The sequence below is a fragment of the Topomyia yanbarensis genome, chromosome 3 (assembly GCF_030247195.1).
Source record: "Topomyia yanbarensis strain Yona2022 chromosome 3, ASM3024719v1, whole genome shotgun sequence".
NCBI lineage: Eukaryota > Metazoa > Arthropoda > Insecta > Diptera > Culicidae > Topomyia > Topomyia yanbarensis.
This window is the reverse complement of record NC_080672.1, coordinates 60691173-60699672: the sequence shown is the minus strand read 5'-3', so window position 1 is coordinate 60699672 and position 8500 is coordinate 60691173.

Sequence of the window (8500 nt, the reverse complement as noted above, 5' to 3'; positions counted from 1 at the left end):
TTTAATAGCCATTTACGGGGATGCAACATCTTTCATTTGAGACTAAGTTTGGTTGATTCGGTCTAGCCACCTCCGAGAAACCGATGTGACTGTTAGTCTGAATTTGGATACTTCCGCCGGGGCTTCCGGAACCGATGATGGTGGCCAATGTGACCAAAGAGACTTTGAATGGCTGTTAATGACCTAGTACTACAAATCGAAGCAGTTGTGGTCATATTTTGGAAAAATTTTCACCATTATACATTCATTGCAGAATTTCTTAAAATCGACGTTTTCTGCGTGATCGTACTCATCACCCTGTAATTCCGGAACCGGAAGTCGGATCCATTAGAAATTCAATAGCAGCCTATGGGAACGTTGCACCTTTCATTTGGGACTAAGTTTGTAAAAATCGGTTCATCCATCTCTGAGAAAAGTGAGTGAGATTGTGTTCGCGTACACACACACAGACGCACATACACACACATACATACACACACACATACATACACACACAGACATTTGCCGAACTCGACGAACTGAATCGAATGGTATATGTCACTCGGCCCTCCGGGCCGCCGTTAAAAAGACGGTTTTCAGAGCAATTGCAATACCTTTCTATTGAGAAAGGCAAAAAGGTGCAAAATCGGCAAAGTCTCAAAAAGTCGATTTAAAAAAAAAAAAAATTCGTGATAACATAAAATCTCGACGTTTCATGCATTTTAAAGATGTTTGGCATCAAAAATACGAATTCGATTTTTGAAATTTCATGGGGTCCCCCCTTTGAAAAAAATTTTGAGTTCCGGCTTATATGGGAATTTCATGTGTGACCGGACCGTTCAGTCTATATTTCCGGAACCATACAAGCGATCCGTGCGAAATTTTACAGACATCTGTGGGGATAATAGAGCTATCATTTGGGACTAAGTTTGTGAAAATCGGCCCAACCATTTCCGAGAAACTGATATGAGTTTGCTAGTTATGAAAGATGGCCGCTTTTCCCGGGCACTTCCGGAACCGTCTATGGTGGTCAATGTAGTCAACGAAAGTTTGTTTGGCCGTCGGTGACCTAGAACTGCAAAGTTAAGTTATTTGAGAGACATTTTAGCGAAATTTTTACCTTTTTTGCTTCCATCGGGGTATCGGTTTGAATCACAATTTGCTATGTGATCGCACGCCACAACCCGTAACTCCGGAACCGGAAGTCGGTTGGGGATAAAATTTAATAGCCATTTACGGGGACGCAACATCTTTCATTTGAGACTAAGTTTGGTTGATTCGGTCTAGCCACCTCCGAGAAACCGATGTGACTGTTAGTCTGAATTTGGATACTTCCGCCGGGGCTTCCGGAACCGATGATGGTGGCCAATGTGACCAAAGAGACTTTGAATGGCTGTTAATGACCTAGTACTACAAATCGAAGCAGTTGTGGTCACATTTTGGAAAAATTTTCACCATTATACATTCATTGCAGAATTTCTTAAATTCGACGTTTTCTGCGTGATCGTACTCATCACCCTGTAATTCCGGAACCGGAAGTCGGATCCATTAGAAATTCAATAGCAGCCTATGGGAACGTTGCACCTTTCATTTGGGACTAAGTTTGTAAAAATCGGTTCATCCATCTCTGAGAAAAGTGAGTGAGATTGTGTTCGCGTACACACACACAGACGCACATACACACACACATACATACACACACACATACATACACACACACAGACATTTGCCGAACTCGACGAACTGAATCGAATGGTATATGTCACTCGGCCCTCCGGGCCTCCGTTAAAAAGACGGTTTTCAGAGCAATTGCAATACCTTTCTATTGAGAAAGGCAAAACATTACAAAATGAGCTTAAAACCTTCTTACCTTTATTATGCGTAGTCCGGACATTGAAAATAGTGCCTGCTCGTCCTTTTTTGCACCTTTCTCTCTTGAAAATTTCAGTATTGTTTGAGAAATCGTCTCTCTAACGTCTCTCGATCTTCGAGTAATTTCTGTTCTACCGTCTGCTCTTGTTTAATGCAAAGTTTCTGTAGCTCACTCTCTCGTTCCAACGGTCGCTTACTCTTGCTCAATAAACTGCATCTGCATTGCCAGTCTAGTTGCATTCGTATCTCCGTGCTCGCTTTTATACGAAGCTTTCTTAACGCTACTTATAGCACGGCATCTATCGCATCGAAAAGCTGCTATCGGTATCGCATTGAAAGAAACTTCAATTGTTTCCCGGCTACTGCACTTGGCACACATTATCTCCGATAGTTCCAGATGAGGGTTTTTAGCATTGATGTCATCCATATTGCCGATTAGCGTATCTGAGGTTCTCTGAAGAATATTGGGATTCTTCAATTCCGAGAGCAGATCCGGGTTTAGTGTGTGATCAGCTTCAGCTGGAATATATTTATTTCAATAAACTTAGTCTAGCATAACCTCACTTAACTCACAATTTTTTAGTGCGAATCCAAACCACCTTCGGTACTACGGATTACAGCTTGAGATTTTCACATAACACCTATTAAGAATGATGTTAGCATAACGTGTTTATATATTATTGAAAAAATGGGATAGCTTACTTGTGCTTATTGAATAATTCAAGTATTAAATGTGGCTCATATTAGTCACATAGGATTCTAACCCCAAATCGATTCTGCGACAAACTAATTGAAATTAGAAATAAATTTTTACAAACTAGAAGTAATTTTACCTCTTGTAGTCGTAGTTATCGCGGAAACAAGTTAGAATGCAATAATATAATTATTATATAAAAAATAGATTTTAGTTAAACACGCTTGATCATTACCATTTACTTCTTCCTTCTATCTTCTCCTCTCTTTTAATGTAGAATACATTTAAGCTTTCAATATAGGGGTCCCGTTTCAAAATATCGGCTGCGGCGCCGCGTCAGATTTTGAACGTTAATAACTTTTATCATACTTAACAGAATGATTTGATTTTTAGACCAATTCAATTTGTTGGCAATATGTTCCTTTATGCTGTATTAAAATTTGAAGTATGTATAACATGCACTAATAACAAAAAATTGTGTTTTGAAAAATCTTTCGAAGACGACTCGGAAAAGTGAAAATTTTCAGCCCATCCCGCACAGAGCCGTCAAAATGGTGGGCCAACCGAACAATAAAATAATGAAAAGTTTATATATATATATATATATATATATATATATATATATATATATATATATATATATATATATATATATATATATATATATATATATATATATATATATATATATATATATATATATATATATATATATATATATATATATATATATATATATATATATATATATATATATATATATATATATATATATACAGGTCCACTACATGTTTGTTCCTATGATTATTCGTATTGGGTTGCGAGAGCAGTTGGTGGGGAGAAAGACGGCATATTCCCTTGGTTAGGCCAAGCAGCCAGTCCACCGAAGGAAAGCAGTTGGAAATGACGACGGTCCGAAAAAGTGCCCCAGCTACTAGTAACCCATCGCAACCAACTACCGATCAGGAACTGTCGCCCTGCAAGAATTTCGCCCCAACTAAAGGTCAACAGAGCAACTAATCTGTAGGCTATCGTTCCAGCGTCTGGTTCGTGAGATTGTACAGGACTGCAAAATCGAGCTACGCTTACAAAGCTCAGTCGTAATGGTGCCCCGAGAAGCCAACGATGCCTACTTGGTCGGTTTGTTCGAGGATGCAAAATAGTGCGTCAAGCGCATAACAACAAACGGTTCTTTACAGAACCAATTAATTGTGTTCTAATAAGAGTTAAACTGAAATTTACATTTTATGGTGTATAACAAATAATTTTCAGAAAGCTATATAAGAAATACGATGTGTGGAAAGAAAGAAAGAGAATTTAAATTATCCTCTCGCTCATTTTCGTGCATTGCTTTTCCATTCCTTTCTGCTGCTAATACCATCATAACTAAAACGAATGTGCGTGTACCCCACCATCCCATGGCCAGTGTTGCCACAATTGCATGTTGCTATTACACTTTGAATTATTTTATCGATCCTCTCTAGTATTGATAAAATATAGAACGTGCAAAGTACACTAGTCGCATGCTTTCATTCGAACTATTTGGCAGCCTCCGTTGATTAACTGCATAAATCTATTTGTTTGTGCAGCTCCTTGCTAGTAGCAAACTAAATAGCCTTTATCAGCGCTAACAAATAATACAAAAGAATTTAAATTGGTGAAAATCTTTTCCTTCCTTCTTTTCAAATCTGCAACATTCTTTGAAAATATTGTTGGAATGTTATTATTGAAAAATTGAACATGCAAGTTTGCTAGCACTGGCCACTAGATTGAAGGCGATGGAAAGACAGAATATTCGTTTTGGTTATGCTAGTATTGGTAGCCGAACGGAAAGGAAAGGCACAGCATTGGCACGAAAACGAGCGAGAGAGCGATAGTAGTGCTTTCTCGTGTGTTCATATATGAATATTGGTCGGTCGGTTTTTCTCATCATTCGTATTCGTTCAAGCACTAGCAAGCAGCCCGTCCACCGGAGGAAAGCAGTTGGCTATGATGACTGTCCGAAAAAATGCCCCAGCTACTGGTGGCCCATCGCAACCAACTATCGATCAGGAACTGTCGCCATGCCAGTATTTCGCCCCAACTAAAGGGCAACGGAGTAACTAATCCGCTGGCTAACATTCCAGCGTCTGGTTCGTAAGGTTGTGTATTACTTCAAAGTCGAGCTACGCTTACAAAACTCAGTTTATTTTTTTTCAGGGTCCATAGCACAGAAACCAGAACCCAGAATCCCGAGGAGAGGACCCGGACTCCAGATTCCAAAGCCCAGAGTCCAGAGTCCCGAGGAGAGAGACCGGAATCCAGAATCGCGAGTCCTTAACCCAAAATACTGAGGCGAGTCTAGAGTTCATAATCCAGAATTCAGTGTCGAGAATGCAGAGTCCAGAGTCCATAGCACAGCGATCAGAGCCCAGAGTTTCGAAGACAGAGCTCAGAGTGCAGAATCCAGAGTTCCGAGTGTAGAGTTCAGAGCCCAGAGTTCAGAGTTCAGATGCCAGAGCCCAGTGTCAGATCCCTAAGATCAGAGCCCCTAACCCAAAATAATGAGACCAGAGTTTAGATTCCAGATTCCAGAGCTCAGAGTCCAGAATCCAGAGAATGCAGAGTCCAGAGCTCAGAGCGCAGAGAACAGAGTCGAGAATCCTGGGTGCAGAGAACAGAGCCCAGAGTCCTCAACTCAAATTACTGTGGCCAGAGTCCAGAGCTCTGAGACCAGAATCCAAAGCCCGAAGTACATAACCCAAATTACTGAGGCAAAAGTTCAGACTCCAGAGCACAGAGCCCAGAACTCAGAGGCTAGAATCCAGCGTCCATAACACAGAATCTCGAGCCCATAGACCGGAGCCCAGAGTACAGAGCACAGACCCTAGAGACCAGAATCCAGAGTCCCTAGGAGAGAGCCCACAGTCCAGAATACAGAGATCCGAGTGCAGGGCCTAAGGTTCAGAGTCCAGAGTCTAGAGTTCAGATTCCAGAGTGAAGGATCAAGACGCCAGATACCAGAGCCCATGGTTCAGAGTGCATAGTACAGAAATTTGAGGCCAGCGCCAAGAGTCCATCATCCAGCGATGAGAGTGAAGAGTCCAGAATCAACAATTCAGTTTCCATAGTCCAGAGACCAGAACCCAGAATCCAGTCCCAAGGGGAGAGCCAAGAGTCCAGAATCCAAAGTCCCGAATGCAGATTCCAGAGTTCAGAGTCCAGACTTCAGAATCCAGAGTCTAGAGGTCGTATTCCAGAATCAAGACCCCAGAGACCATAGTTCAGAGTCCAGAATCCATAGCACAGAATATCGAGGCCAGAGCCCGGTGTCCAAAATCCAGCGTGAAGAGTGCAGAGTCCAGAGTTCACAGTCTAGACTCTAGACTGACTGGGTATTTTCCGAATGGTCTTGACGAATAGGTGCCAGAAATTTTTGCTGTATGCAAAAGCCGTCTCCACTCCACTCGGTCTATTGTTGCTTGTCGCCAACCTCGCAGACTTCGAAGGGTTCGCAGGTCGTCCTCTATCTGGTCGATCCACAGTGCTCGCTGTGCGCCCCGTCTTCTTGTTCCTGCAGGGTCGCCCTCAAGAACTATCTTTACCGGGTCGACGTCCAACATTATTACGACGTGTCCAGCCCACCGCAAACGTCCTATTTTTGCGGTAGGCGATGGATGGTTCTTCTAGCAGCTGATGCGACTCATGGTTCATTCGCCTGCGCCACGTTCCGTCATCCATCTGCACGCCACTACAGATGGTACGCAACACCTTTCGTTCGAAAACTCCAAGGGCACGTTGGTCCTCCACGAGCATAGTCCAGCAATTCGTCGACCATCTCGATTTCGTCACCGTCAATCCGAACTCGAGATGGGAGGTTAACCCATTCATGCCCATGTTGCTTGTGGACAGCAACGTTTTTTAACAGCTATAACTTTTGATTGAGGCAAGATTTGCTCGCAAAAACAAGTAAGGGTAATAACTGTAACTATTGCCTTTCATTTGAGTATTAACAGTTACAAGGATCAGCTTTAGAACTGAAGTTATTGCAATTAGTCTGATTGGATTCTAATGGAGCAGTGCTGCCAGGAACAGTTTACGTTGACGACTGAAAATTAATTTTTCATATATCGTATTCATATTCGTTATGTTACAATATTATTGAAAACTGATAAAACATATCAATTTAGACTGTCTTTAGCTACATTTTCTACGCAATTGGACTATTGCAAATATTCTAGGAGAATTGTATTGGGAATAGGAAGGTAAAAAATGAGCAGCTTCTAGCACTGCGAGGAAAGCACCTATCTTTATCAAAAAGGGCTTTTCGTGTTTCTTGACTCCACCGTTTTCAGGAAAAAATAGTTTTGGGACCCCACATGCATGAGAAAAAAGTTGGGCATGAAAGGGTTAATATTGTCGTCTCTAGAACCTCTTCCTCTCATGTTTTTGGTCTTCGAAACGTTGATGGCAAGTCATGGCAAGGGGATAATAGAGCTATCATTTGGGACTAAGTTTGTGAAAATCGGCCCAACCATTTCCGAGAAACTGATATGAGTTTGCTAGTTATGAAAGATGGCCGCTTTTCCCGGGCACTTCCGGAACCGTCTATGGTGGTCAATGTAGTCAACGAAAGTTTGTTTGGCCGTCGGTGACCTAGAACTGCAAAGTTAAGTTATTTGAGAGACATTTTAGCGAAATTTTTACCTTTTTTGCTTCCATCGGGGTATCGGTTTGAATCACAATTTGCTATGTGATCGCACGCCACAACCCGTAACTCCGGAACCGGAAGTCGGTTGGGGATAAAATTTAATAGCCATTTACGGGGACGCAACATCTTTCATTTGAGACTAAGTTTGGTTGATTCGGTCTAGCCACCTCCGAGAAACCGATGTGACTGTTAGTCTGAATTTGGATACTTCCGCCGGGGCTTCCGGAACCGATGATGGTGGCCAATGTGACCAAAGAGACTTTGAATGGCTGTTAATGACCTAGTACTACAAATCGAAGCAGTTGTGGTCACATTTTGGAAAAATTTTCACCATTATACATTCATTGCAGAATTTCTTAAATTCGACGTTTTCTGCGTGATCGTACTCATCACCCTGTAATTCCGGAACCGGAAGTCGGATCCATTAGAAATTCAATAGCAGCCTATGGGAACGTTGCACCTTTCATTTGGGACTAAGTTTGTAAAAATCGGTTCATCCATCTCTGAGAAAAGTGAGTGAGATTGTGTTCGCGTACACACACACAGACGCACATACACACACACATACATACACACACACATACATACACACACACAGACATTTGCCGAACTCGACGAACTGAATCGAATGGTATATGTCACTCGGCCCTCCGGGCCTCCGTTAAAAAGACGGTTTTCAGAGCAATTGCAATACCTTTCTATTGAGAAAGGCAAAACATTACAAAATGAGCTTAAAACCTTCTTACCTTTATTATGCGTAGTCCGGACATTGAAAATAGTGCCTGCTCGTCCTTTTTTGCACCTTTCTCTCTTGAAAATTTCAGTATTGTTTGAGAAATCGTCTCTCTAACGTCTCTCGATCTTCGAGTAATTTCTGTTCTACCGTCTGCTCTTGTTTAATGCAAAGTTTCTGTAGCTCACTCTCTCGTTCCAACGGTCGCTTACTCTTGCTCAATAAACTGCATCTGCATTGCCAGTCTAGTTGCATTCGTATCTCCGTGCTCGCTTTTATACGAAGCTTTCTTAACGCTACTTATAGCACGGCATCTATCGCATCGAAAAGCTGCTATCGGTATCGCATTGAAAGAAACTTCAATTGTTTCCCGGCTACTGCACTTGGCACACATTATCTCCGATAGTTCCAGATGAGGGTTTTTAGCATTGATGTCATCCATATTGCCGATTAGCGTATCTGAGGTTCTCTGAAGAATATTGGGATTCTTCAATTCCGAGAGCAGATCCGGGTTTAGTGTGTGATCAGCTTC